The sequence below is a fragment of the Sus scrofa genome, chromosome 13 (assembly GCF_054392235.1).
Source record: "Sus scrofa isolate SSC_HxYL_T2T_F1_AM1 chromosome 13, Sscrofa_HxYL_maternal_Yorkshire_Landrace_v2.0, whole genome shotgun sequence".
Lineage (NCBI taxonomy): Eukaryota > Metazoa > Chordata > Mammalia > Artiodactyla > Suidae > Sus > Sus scrofa.
In genome coordinates this window covers 207,479,485-207,492,845 of record NC_139395.1, presented here as the reverse complement: position 1 = coordinate 207,492,845, position 13,361 = coordinate 207,479,485, and the positions used below count along the sequence as shown (strand labels likewise).

The window sequence follows — 13,361 nt, the reverse complement described above, 5'->3', positions numbered from 1 at the left end:
ATGGCTCCGATCTGGCGTTGTCATGGCTGTGTCGTAGCCTGCAGCTACAGCTCCCATTTAACCTCTAGCCCAGTCAGGAACTACCATATGCCTCATGTGTGGACATTAAAAAAAAAAAAAAAAAAAAAAAGGAGCTCCTCTTGTGGCACAGCGGAAACGAATCCAACTAGGAACCATGAGGATGTAGGTTCAATACCTGGCCTCTCTCAGTAGGTTAAGGATCTGGCATTGCTGTAAGCTGTGGTGTAGGTAGCAGACAGGGCTGGGATCTGCGTTGCTGTGGGTGTGGCATAGGGCGGCAGGTGTAGCTCCAATTAGACCCCTAGCCTGGGAACCTCCATATGCCACAGGTGTGACCCTAAAAAGCAAAAAAAAAAAAAAAAAAAAAAGAATACAGCACCTGATCTGGGCCATTATTAGATCCCATAATTGTGGCTTGACAAAGACACATATCCTTCTCAACAGGACCTGCTGTACATGTAAAGCCCCTGAGGTACAGGGGATCATGGGCTTTTCTTCTGGGGAATTAAAAGTTGGTCAGTTGGTAGCTTGATGGCATTGGGAAAGATGAGCCAATAATGTGGCAAAGGCCACGTCAAGCTGGGCATTTATGCTCAGGTCAGTGGGGAGCCAATGTAGGACTGTAAGCTGGGAGTGGATGTCATTAGCTGTGAGAATGGTGTGAGAGGGGACAAGGGTGAATTTTTGTTCTTACCATCCTTACAATGAATGCTGATTGATGGTGGCTGAACTCAGTGGTGACATGTGCAATTGCGCAAAGTGGAGGGATCTGGGAAATACCTGGGGTGGAAAATGGACAGAACTTTGATGGGCTGGTGGTAGCCGCTGAGAAAGAGGGAGGTGTTAAGAAAGAACCCTCGTCTTCCGGATTGGAAACTGCATTTCTGGTGGTGCCATTCATTGCAATGGGCAATATCAGAAAAGTGCCAGCTTTATAGAATAACTTGTGCTCATTTATGCCAGACCAGCTCAGCATGTGAGGGCTGAAGAACAGGTGCTGTGAAACTTAAGAAAAAGTGGACATAAAACATGACACAGAGATATTTATCTTAATTAAAGGTGGGAATGGGAGACTCAGGGTCTCAGGGACCAAGAGCCCTGCCTCAAGAAAGCACACTGCTTTTATTGTGCTCTTTAGGATGACGTCAAGCCAGGAGGAGGTTGCAGGTGCAGGATATAGCTCTTTTTATTATTTAAAAAGTTCTTTTATTATTTTAAAAGTCACAATACTGGTAGATGGTTAAGCTTTTATTCTAATCTTTAGGCATTTAACAGTCATTAGCACTGAGGAAGCCTGGCGTCAGCGGTCTATGCACAGCATCTAGAAGACCATCATTTTGCTTCCGCAAATGACATGCCTATCTGTGGCAACCCGGGCATGCCTAGGTTTGCACCTCGGTTCTCCTTGCTAATGCATATCCTGCTAACAACCTCTAATAAACCTCTTGGGGCCATGAGGCTCATCTTCCTCTTATTCTTAAGAGGACATATCATGCTGTGCAAATGGTGTACCTATCTGCACAGGTTCAGCATGCCTAGACCAACGCATTGTCTCCTTCAGCTGACCGCATGAATAACTTAGGCCTTTTGGTCTTTGTTCTTAAGTTTAAGTCATTTACCAGCAATGAGAGTGTTTTTCAAGCAGGAATATGGGGTAAAGTAAAGCAGGACAAGACGGAGTTTTCAGCATAGAAAATAGAAACAGAGAGGCTAAGAAAGTATTGTAGAAACATGTCTTGCAGACATATTTCACAAATCTAAAACCAGAGTATACATTTTCCCTAATAATTTACTTTTATTTGTGAAAGAACATTAAGATTCACAGGCATATATTTTTGCAAACACACATGAACAAAAATGTCAGGTTTGCCACATGTGGTCTATACTAGTCCAAACCTTTATTTAGCTTTATTATAACCTGAAGAAATTTGAACATTTTATACTATGGCCACACCTTTGGCATCTGGAAGTTCCTGGGCTATGGGTTGAATCAGAACTGCAGTTGCAGGCCTATGCTGCAGCCACAACAACACCAAATCCCAGCTACATCTGCAGCCTATGCCACAGTTTGTGGCAATGCTGGATCCTTAACTTACTGAGTGAGGCCAGGGATTGAACCCACATCCTCTGGGACACTATGTCAGGATATTTTTGAAAACATATCTTTTATGCTTTGCTCATAGGTTTCTAAACAACTGTAATCAAGCACTTGATCAAACACCTTGATCAAACACTTATTTTCTCCCTAGAGAGCAAAACTTATGCTCTGAGGATTTAGCATGATAGTTAAGGCTCGGATCCACTCTCTTGCCTCGTCTTCATCATTCCCTTCTCACCCTGAGTGTATTGTATTTTTTTGGTTTTTATTCTGTTGGTCCTTCTGCCTTGAATGTTCTCTAAACACTTCTGCCTCGAATGTTCTCTAAACACTTCTGCCTCGGCTGAAATCATGTTCATCCTCCAAGGTGTCTTTGAAATGATACTTTCCCTCTGAAGCTTTTCTGCATGCCTGTCAGTTTTTAAAGTGCTTCAGTCTGGTCTGAGTTTATCTCATCAACAGATTTTCATCAAAGTGAAGTTATTCTTACCAATCTCCTCCTTCAGATCAGTAGTCTCTAAAACCTCATTTTTTTTTTTTTTTGAGTCGTCTTAGGACTGCACCTGCGGCACATGGAAGTTCCCAGGCTAGGGATCCAATTGGAACTACAGCTGCCGGCCACTGCAATGTGGGATTTGAGCCACATCTGCAACTTACACCACAGCTCACGTTAGGCAATGACAGATCCTTAACCCACTGATCCTAGCCAGGGATCAAACTCGTGTCCTCATGGATACTGGTCAGGTTCATTACCACTGAGCCAAGACAAGAACTCCCTAAAATTTTTTGGTGATTCTCTCTGATTTAGGTTGGGTATCCTTGGAATCTGATCCTGGGATAAAGATTTAAGTCATCTCTTTTGGGAGGAAATCCCAGAAAGTGCCTTTCAGGGAGTGGGGAACAGAGTTAGGAAGGGGAAGGAAGCCAGTATGAGGTGCGTTACTGAGCAGGTAACCCCTGCAGGCACCCAGGACTCCTTCCCTCTGGGACCTCTGAGAAGCCCCTGAGAACATGTCTTGGGGCTGTTGCAGCTGAAGGCATGGATGCTGGAGAGATTGTCCTTTCGTGTCATCTAGTCAGTGGTTAGGCGAGGGCTGCTTCAGGGAGCCTCGGCTCTCTAGCACTTCTGATCTGGCCAGCTCTGCTTCTGGGCCAAATAGATTCTCGCAGCCAGAGGGACCCTCAAACAGAAGTTGCAGATATTTGCAGTTGGTAAATAGAGAAAAGTGGGTGCTAAAAACACTGGTGAGGTCTGCAATGCCCTCTTATATACATGGACTATTTATTTACTTCTAAGTCATATACAAAAGTGAACGCTTCTCCCTTATTCTCTGAAACAATTAAGAGGACATGGTATTTATATATATATATAAATCAAATTTATATATATCAAATTAAATTTACAGCATTTATTTATTTATTTAGTATTTTTAGAGCCACACCCAAGGCATACGGAAGTTCCCAGGCTAGGGTGTCGAATCCAAGCTATAGCTGCTGGCTTTCACCACAGCCACAGCAACCTGGGATCCAAGCCACATCTGTGACCTACACCATAGCTCATGGCAACACTGGATGCTTAACCCACTGAGTGAGGCCGGGGATCGAACACACGTCCTCATGGATACTAGCCACGGGTTTGTTGCTGCTGAGCCACAATGGGAAATCCCTACTTAGAATTTTTAGCTAGTGTGTTTTAATAGTGAACATATTAAAAATTTGGGTCTAGAGTTTATAGTGGCTGTAGAAGGAAAGTGAAAAATAATAAGGGTCTGGAGTCTGACAGTTTTTAGTGTGGAAATGCTGCCAGCACAGGGAAAGGGTTATAAAGTCTTATCATGGATATGGAAAGCATTAACCACAAAGTTTAAAAAAGGAGAATTTTCTCACAAACAGTGTAACTTAAAGCCTGTTTAATGAAGTCCTTGGAATTTGAATATAGCTTCAGGAATGTGTTACCTGAAGTCTTAAAGAATAGCAAATGGTATTTTATGTGAAGCATACATAGGAGAGCAAGCTTATTTGATTCTTTCTCAGCAGAAGAAAGAGAAAATTGTTTCTTTGCTTTTCTTTTTTTAATGGCTGCTCCCACAGCATATGGAAGTTCCCCAGCCAGGGATCGAATTCAAGCCGAAGCTGCAACCTACCCATGCTGCAGCAGCACTGGATCCTTTAACTCACCAGGCTGGGCTGGGGATCGAAATCCATGCCTCTGCAGCAACCTGAGTCACTGCAGTTGGATTCTTAACTCATTGCACCACAGCCTGAGCTCGGAAAACTGGTTATTTTCACTCCATTTTCCTTATGTTTGTAGCACGCACTGTCCTCTCACTCTTTTCTATTGTGTTCTCTCTTTATTTCTACTCTTATTCTTCTTCCCTGGTACTGGCTGCTTTTTAAGGCCATGTAATTTCTGGATTTGCAGATTATGTGCATTTTTTGAGAAATGAGCAGTCACAGTGTTTGAGTTATATTAGGTGATTTGTCATCCTTACACAGAGAAAATACCTTGAGAAAATGTATACAGATTCTCTTATTTGTTTATACAGTTCCTATCACAATAACATTTCTTTCTTTCTTTCTTTTTTTCTTTTTAGGGCTGCACCTATGGCATATGGACGTTCCTGGGCTAGGGGTCAAATCAGAGCTGTATCTGAGGCTTATGCCACATTCACAGCAACACTGGGATTCCAACTGCATGTGCTACCTACACCGTGGCAATGCCAGATCCTTCACCCCTCTGAGGGAGGCCAAGGATTGAACCTGCATCCTCACAGAGACAACGTCAGGTCCTTAACCTGCTGAACCACAACAGGAATTCCACAAATAAAACCTGAAAAGCAAAGAGAGGTTAAAGTTTTGGTGGGCTTGTGTTAAATTACTTTCAAGAACAAAATCGGATCACTCATTGGCTGGTTCTTCTGTTTCCAAGTCATATTCCTAGTAGAATGCCAATAGAGTCCAGCAGTTTAATTCATTATTACGCAAAGTCCAAGTCACTGAAATTTTAACCTCTGTTTCTAACCACTTCGTGTTGGTTTTACCTATAATTAACTTAGTGAAAGGCGTCTGATGACAGATTCTTCCTTGTGCTCCAATTACCTAACTCATGAAGCCCTCCAAAGAGTTTAATTTAACCACTTTATACTGAAAAGTGTCATATCTTAGAGCAGGAATATTAACCAAGAATTCTAGATGTCTTAACAAGGCATCCCAAAGGGCCTTAGTGGATGAGCCCACATGGGGAATGTTTGTAAAGTGTGGTTGGGTAGGTCTGGGGCATATTGTGGTCAAAAGAACACAGTACCAAAACCAAAATTAGCTTCAAAGTAACTTAAATCCCTTACATCTCTCAAAACCAATGTTTTTGAAAAATTCCTCCCCCCATCCATCTCCCATCCACAGCGCATAATCTCTGCAGAAGTACCTTTGCCTGTATTTTTCAAATATTTTTCACCTGGGAAAACTCTTCCCCAGCCCCAGAATTCCAATTTTCCATGTTTCTCTCCCCTGCTACTCAATAGATTCTGCCTAACAGCCCTAAAGAATCAGTCTAGGAAAAATGAGAGCTCCTTGGAGGGCTGAAAAGAGGACGACAGACCAGGTAAAGCTTGAACCCGTTTTATAGGGCAGAATGATGTAGTCAAGGCATGTTAATAAAATAATCTTTGTATTTAAAGTGTCCAGATATGGGTGTAGGACTATTTCTTTTTATCCTATGGAACAAAGGGACATTTTATTAATGGCAGATATGGTGGTCTGTTTATAACAGCCACCCTCGAGGTATTAGAGAGTTGCATCCCAAAGTTCCACCCTACTTTGTGACTCTTCCAGGAATTTTTCCTGGACTTAGGTGAATTTTAAAATTGTGTCGCTCATAATTTCCACAAGTTAAAGACAGCTTGAGAATGCTCAGATTTAATAAATAACTCTGTATGCTATCTCTCCCTTTCATGATTTTGAAGGCTTCATTCATTCTTTAAAAAGAATGAATTTTTGGCTGCACCTGGGACACACAGAAGTTCTCAGGCCAAGGGTTGAATCGGAGCTGCAGCTGGGTCCTACATCACAGCCACAGCAACACTGGGTCTGAGCCACATCTATGACCCACACTGTAGCTTGTGGCAATGCCAGATCCTTAACCCACTGAGTGAGGCTAGGTATTGAACCCACATCCTCATAGAGACAATGTCAAGTCTTTAATCTGCTGAGTCACAACAGGAACTCCTTCATTCATTTTTCTATCTCTTATTTTAATCCTTCATGTTTTAAGAAATGCCTGCATTTTCTTAAACATTTTGATTAACCTTGGACTTCCTCCAGTTTGGGTATGTTTTCACTGAGCTAGGCGGTCAGAATGCTCACAGTATTCCAGGTCTAGGGGCCAGTTTTGTATGAGGAAAAGCAGACTTGCATGATTTACTTTTAGCATCCTTTTTGATAATCCCAGAATTATCTTTTGCTGTCATAGCTTCCCAGAGGACTAATATCTTAAAAACCCCCCACCATTTTCCTTAGTCACAACAATGTTGAGACTGTCATAACTATCCTTATATGGTTTAAACTAATCGCTGCACCCACCTAACCTGTACCCACATAAAATATTATTTGCTGTTTTTCTCCATGCCCTGGAGATTATAAACTTGAGATTATTACCAGAAACACACTGAGAAAAATGCAAAGATTAATTACAAACCTTTTTTTTTTTTTTGTCTTTTTAGGGCATATGAAAGTTCCCAGGCTAGGTAGGGGTCCAATAGGAGCTGCAGCTACTGGCCTATACCACAGCCACAACAATGTGGATCTGAGCCCCATCTGCAACCTACACCACAGCTCACAGCAATGCCAGATACTTAACTCAATGAGGGAAGCCAGGGTTTGAACCCGTGTCCGTGTCCTCATGGATACTAGTTGGGTTCATTACTGATGAGCCACTATAGGAACTCCCTAATTATAGTATTTGATTACATAAGCATGGCTAACATAATGGGTAGAAGAAGGCAGTCTTTGAGAGGGAGATGAAAGTATTTATAGTAGGAGGAACCAGTAGAAGTAAACCTTGATTTTCAAAAGATCTTAAAAAATATATCTTTTAATTCCTTACACAAGTTTCATATTAGTTGGTAGAACATTTTTTTGGGAAGAGAAAATTAAACATAGGAAGCAAACTTTATTTATAAGAGCATGCTTCACCTTCATCTTGTCCTGCCTTATTTTGACTTAAGGAAGAGTCATACAATGAAAGCTTGGGTTTGCTTATCAAGCCAATGCTAGTAGATTATAGAAGTGGGATTGAAAGGATGGTCTGGGAACTCCAGGGGTTCCAGAGAGAAATTCAGAGGGCTTGGGAAGTCAAAACTATTTTTATGATAAAGCTAAGACATTATTTACCTTTTTTTGTTTACATTCTCTCATGAGTGCTTGGAGTATGCAAGTTTCATTGCAACTAACTCTTGAAAAATATGTTTGTTGGAGTTCCTGTTGTGGTGCAGTGGAAATGAATCTGACTAGGAACCATGAGGTTGTGGGTTTGACCCCTGGTCTCACTCAGTGGGTTAGGGACCTGGTGTTGCCATGAGCTGTGGTGTAGGTCGCAGACGTGGCTTGGAACCTGCGTTGCTGTGGCTGTGGCTGGCAGCTATAGCTCCAATTTGACCCCCTAGCCTGGGAACCTCCATATACCTCGGATGTGGCACTAAAAAGAAAAGAAAAGAAAAAGAGACATACACTTGTTGAGTTTTAATATAGTATCAGAGAAGAATATTCACAATTTTCTGAAAATGTTACTAAAATAGTCCTCCCATTTCCATGACGTATCTGCATGAAGCTAAATTTTCTTCACATAGTTTAACCAAAACAACAGATTGCAGCAAGTTGAATGCAGCTGCAGCTATGATACAGTTGCTTTCTGTTAAGCCATGCATTAAGAAGTTTTGCAAAAATGTAAAATTATGTTACTCTTCTCACAATGTTTCTTTTGAAAACTATACCTATTTTTCATAAAAATGTCATTTGTGCATATAAGCAAATGTTCTGTGAAAGCCTCCATAATTTTTGAAAGTGTAAAGCAATGCTGAGGCCAAAAAATTTGCGACATTTTGGACTCTGGAGAATCCAAAAATCATTTCACATTCTTTGCGCATATGATTATTTACTTCTTCAAAAGGTCCTATTATATTTCCTTCACTCACTAGGGTATTTACATTTACCTTAGGGCATAGAGCATTTTTCTATAGGCTTAGAGTCCCAAGGTAGAATAGGATGCATATACCAGCAGGAAAATACAGTAATAATAGTATGGTACAAGGAGTAGGAATTCCTGTCGTGGTGCATCGGAAATGAATCCGACTAGGAACCATGAGGTTCCCTGGCCTTGCTCGGTGGATTAAGGATCCTGCGTTGCTGTGAGCTGTGGTGTAGGTCACAGACATGCATCTGGCGTTGTTGTGGCTGTGGTGTAGGCCAGCAGCTGTAGCTCTGATTAGACCCCACACTTGGGAACCTCCATAAGTGGCTGGTGCGGCCATAAAAAGCAAAAAAAAAAAAAAAAAAAAAAAAAAAAAGGAGTAATGCCATTTTTTACCTTTTTGTAGTTGAGAATAAGTATCTTAAAATTCAGTATTTACCTTTCAATTGTGTAAACTGGGCTTAATATCTTGAAAGTACAAGTCTTTTTCTGTAGGGGTAAAGATCATGACAAGAAAGAAAATAGTGTGAATTCTGGGAAAGTTATTCAAGTCTTTAAAAGTTTAGGAAATTCCGAATTGTCAAAGATGGATGAGGGAAAGCCTCAAAATTTTAGAGAAAATTGAACGATGTGAGAAAGAAAAGTCCATGAAACCAGCTAAGCTTTCCCGCTTCTAGGATGAGTCACGTCGACACTGGTGGGGCCAGTCTCATGGCCATCCTTAACATGCACCTCTCTTCTAGTTACAGGTGAGATAAGACACAAGCGGCACTGGATTGAGAATCAGCAAGGACCAGCAATTTCTCAGAAAACACAACCGGATCCTGTAGAGTCTTTAGATGTTTTTCAGGTGGAAATGAAACATCGCACAGCAGATTAAATGCTATTGTGGTTGCAACCAGATACTTCGAGTGCTCAAAGATATACACCAAGGAACTCATCTAAGTGAAAATAGATGGGATTTAGAGACAGATTCAAGATTTGCTACGAGAAATTAGATTTACTGCAAAGTAAAGCAATTAACCTATGACTTTGCCTGTAGGAAATGAAGCACCGATAACTGGTGTGGTAAGCAGAGTGATAGCCTTCCGAACATATCCATGGCCCCATTCCCAGAACCTGTGAATATGTTACCTTACATGGCAAAAACCAAACCAAACCAAACCAAACCAAACCAACACCCCCCTCAACTTTGCAGATGTAATATTAAGGATTTTGAGATGGAAAATTTATCTTGAGTTATCTAAGTGGGCCCAAACTAATCACATAGGTTTTTTTAAAAAATGAATTCATTAGGTCAATTTCTGTTTTTATCTATTTATTTTTTTTGAAGTAAAGTTTGCCTACAATATTAGTTTCAGGTGTACAATATAGTTGCTCAGAATTTTTATGGATTATACTCCATTTAAATTTATTATAAAACATTGGCTGTATTCCCTGTGTTGTACAATATATCCTTGTATCTTATTTATTTTCTACATAGTAGTTTGTGGTGCTTAATTTCTTACCCTATCTGGCCCCTCCCCCTGTCCCAGTCTCCACTGGTAACCCCTAGTTTGTTCTTTATTTCTGTTTAACATTATATTCATTTGTTTTACATTTAATTTCCACATATAAGTGATAACATATAGTACTTGTCTTTATCTTATTCCACTAAGCATAATACCCTCCAGGTCTGCCCATGTTGTTGCAAATAGCAAAATTTTGTTCTTTTTTATGGCTGAGTATTATTTCATTGTGTGTATGAGAGAGAGAGAGAGAGAGAGAGAGAGAGTGTGTGTGTGTGTGTGTGTGTGTGTATCTTCTTTATCTATTCATCTGGAGATGGACACTTGGTGGCTTCCTTATCTTGGCGATTGTAAAAAAAATGCTTCTATGAACATTTGGTGTATGTATATTTTCAAAGCAAGTTTTTGTTTTCTTCAGATATATACTGAGGAGAGGAATTTCTGGATCATATGGTAGTTCTATTTTCAGTTTTTTTGAGGAACTTCCATACTGATTTCCATAGTGGATGCCATCATACAGGTTTTTAAAAGCAGAGACTCTTTCCTAGCTCTGATCAAAGCAAGAGAGATAAGGCTACAGAAGAGTAGTTAGAGAGGCTGCATTGACATGGGTCATGAAAGACGGGTGGCCTCTAGGAGCTGGAAGAGGCAAGGGCGTGGGTTTATCCATAGATCCTCTAGGAAGAAATGCAGTCCTGCAGACACCTTGATTTTGTCTTCGTGAAACCCTGATTGGATTTGTAATCTAGGAAATTCAAGATAATACATTTGTGTTGCTTTAAACCTAAATTTATGATGATTTTTCTGCGGTAGAAAATGAGGAGTTCCCTTCATGGTTAACGAACCTGACTGGTGCCGATGAGGATGCAAATTTGACCCCAGGCCTTTCTCAGTGGGGTAAGGATCTGACGCTGATGTGAACTGTGGTGTAGGTCGCAGACACGGCTCGGATGCCACGTTGCTGTGGCTGAGGCCCTGGCGTAGGCCAGTGGCTTCAGCTCCGATTGGACGCCTACCCTGGGAACTGCCATATGCCATGGGTACAGCCCTGAAAAGACCAAAAAAAAAAAGAATACAGCTGGGTTGAAATTGATAACCCAACCCCCAGCTCTTTAATTTTTCTACAAGTGCACTATTGTCTGGGCTAATAATATTCCATTCAAACCCACTGTCTAAATAATAAGATAGGAAGTCGATGAGGCACAGATTGCCTTTCTATTTCTTTAATGGAGACCCCTTTTAACCTATTTCTAATTCCAACATCAGAGTGAATGAGATATTCACAAGAAATTCAGTCTTGTGGGGAAATCATTCTAAATTCTTGTCTTTTCTTTATGGGAAAGGGAAGAGTAATAGTGAAGAGTCTTAAAAATTAGTTAAATCTACTAAACAATTGATTGTGGTTATTTAAGATTGAGAATATATAAACTTTAGTTACAGAAAATAGAGTTACCACATGATCCAGCAATCCCCTTCCTGGGCTTATATCCAGAAAAGATGATAACTCTAATTGGAAAAGATACGTGAACCTCAGTGTTCACAGCAGCACTATTTACAGTAGCCAAGACATGGAAGCAACTTACATGGCCATCAACAGAAGACTAGATAAAGAAGATATGGTACATATGTATAATGGAATATTACTCAGCCATAAAAAGTAATGAAATAATGCCATTTGCAGCAACAAATGGATGGATCCAGAGATGATCATACTAAGTAAAGTAAGTCAGACAGAGAAAGATCAATATTACATATTATCACTTGCATGTGGAATCTTAAAAAATGATACAAATGACCTTATTTACAAAAAAATAGACTTACAGACATAGAAAAAGTTACCAAAAGGGAAAATCATGGAGAAATAAATTAGAAGTTTGGGATTAACAGATTACTACTACATGTAAAATAAACAACAAGGATCCATTGTGTAGCAAAAGGAACTATATTCAATATCTTGTAATAATGTATAATGGAAATGAATCTGCAAAAGAATAAATAGATGTCTGTATGTATAATTGAATCACTTTGCTGTACACCTGAAAGTAATACAGCATTGTCAATCAACTATACTTCAATGTAAAGTTTAGTCTACAGAGGAGAATGGGTCCAAATAAATGTTAAAAATTATCTGTTAATTTTGAAAGCTTTGGGCCAACAGTAGGACAGTGGTAGGGAAAAGTCAAGGTGGGACAAGAAAAAAAGAAATAGCAATTCACTAAGCTGCTTGGAGAAAGAAGGGCAGTTTCTTCTTTTTTTTTTTTCACTCTGACTCAATTCTGCTGACCTAGGGCCAAAGATGCCTAGGGGAAGACCAGAACTTACAAATGGCAGCAGCCATGAGCAGGGAGTAAGGCAGTGACTCTGGATGTAAAATTAGAAGCGCCAAAGCTGTTTGAAGGCAGCCAGGAAGTTTGCCAAGCTATGAAAACCTCAGTGCTTACTGCCTTTACATGCTCCATCTGGTATGGGGACAGTGGCAATGTTTACCTTTAATGTTTTTTATTTTGAAACTTCAAACACTTTGTCATTGATTTTTGCCAATCATTTGTTTCAAATGATTGGCATTAAATTACTGAAGGGTAATTTTTAGTGCATCTTAGGGCCAAGAGTTTTCCTTGGAGATGACAGCTGGAAGTCGAGGGAAATTAGGCTTACCTGAAATAATTTGATCTTTTAGAGAGCTTTTCCCCACTGTGTCCATTCAAAGCCTACCTGCATTTCATAACCCCCGTGGAAAGGGAATAATTATTTGACAAAACCTCCCAGCACATGCTGAACATCATGGTAAAAAGAGCATGACATGTAGTAAAATTGCTAAGCAAGGAGTTTAGAGCTTCCTCCCCAATCACTTGCGTCACCCGGATGACGTCCCGGGTCCAATATAAACTTCTGTTGGGAGGGAAGGAAAGCAAACCTTGCAGAAGGCACACACTTTATTTGAAGTCTCAGGGCACTTAGAAACTGTCTCATGAGTAGAAGGAGGTTTAATTGCAAGAGTGATGAATTTGGAGGGTTAACAGGGAACAAGAATGGCAAGGAAGAGAGTTTCTACATGGTCTGAATTTTACACCTCAGCTAGATTTAGCTAAGAGAAAGTCAGCATCTTAACCTAGTCCTATATTCCTGCCGCTGGTAAAGGAAGATTCCATTAACTTGGTTAATTTCCAAAGCACGAGCAGCTTCTATGAACTCCATCTGCCAGCTGATGTTTATACATGGAGAGTTTTTTAGTTCCCTTGTAGAGTCCCAAATAATACTTTAGACAGTATTTTAATGTAGGGTGACATTGTCAGACACTGTTTTATAGGTTCATGATACCATTTGCCATTAACCATGACCAAATAGGCTGAACACCCGTGAACTTGGGGGCAAAATGTCTGAGATACCAAGAGAAGAACAGGAAAAAATCTAACACCTCATTAAATATAATGTTATTACACAGTGATTTTTTTTATGTAACTAACTCTGAATCAGAACATCCAATAAATTTTACACAGGGTGAATGTACTTCTATAAAACCATGATCTTTCCTGAGCCGTAGGATGCTGAC

The 13,361-nt window shown here is 40.2% G+C and overlaps 1 long non-coding RNA gene across 6 annotated transcripts in view; it reads left to right on the top strand.

The window, feature by feature from the left end:
* Window positions 1–13,361, top strand: part of LOC106505844 (uncharacterized) — a 458,785-nt gene that overhangs the window by 121,757 nt on the left and 323,667 nt on the right. For 4 of the 6 annotated variants that reach the window (XR_014825111.1, XR_014825116.1, XR_014825112.1 and 1 more), the window contains one exon: window positions 9,047–9,371. The exons of the other annotated variants lie outside the window; for them this stretch is intronic. This is a non-coding gene — a long non-coding RNA (uncharacterized LOC106505844). The remainder of the gene's footprint in view (window positions 1–9,046; window positions 9,372–13,361) is intronic. 6 annotated transcript variants of the gene reach the window in all.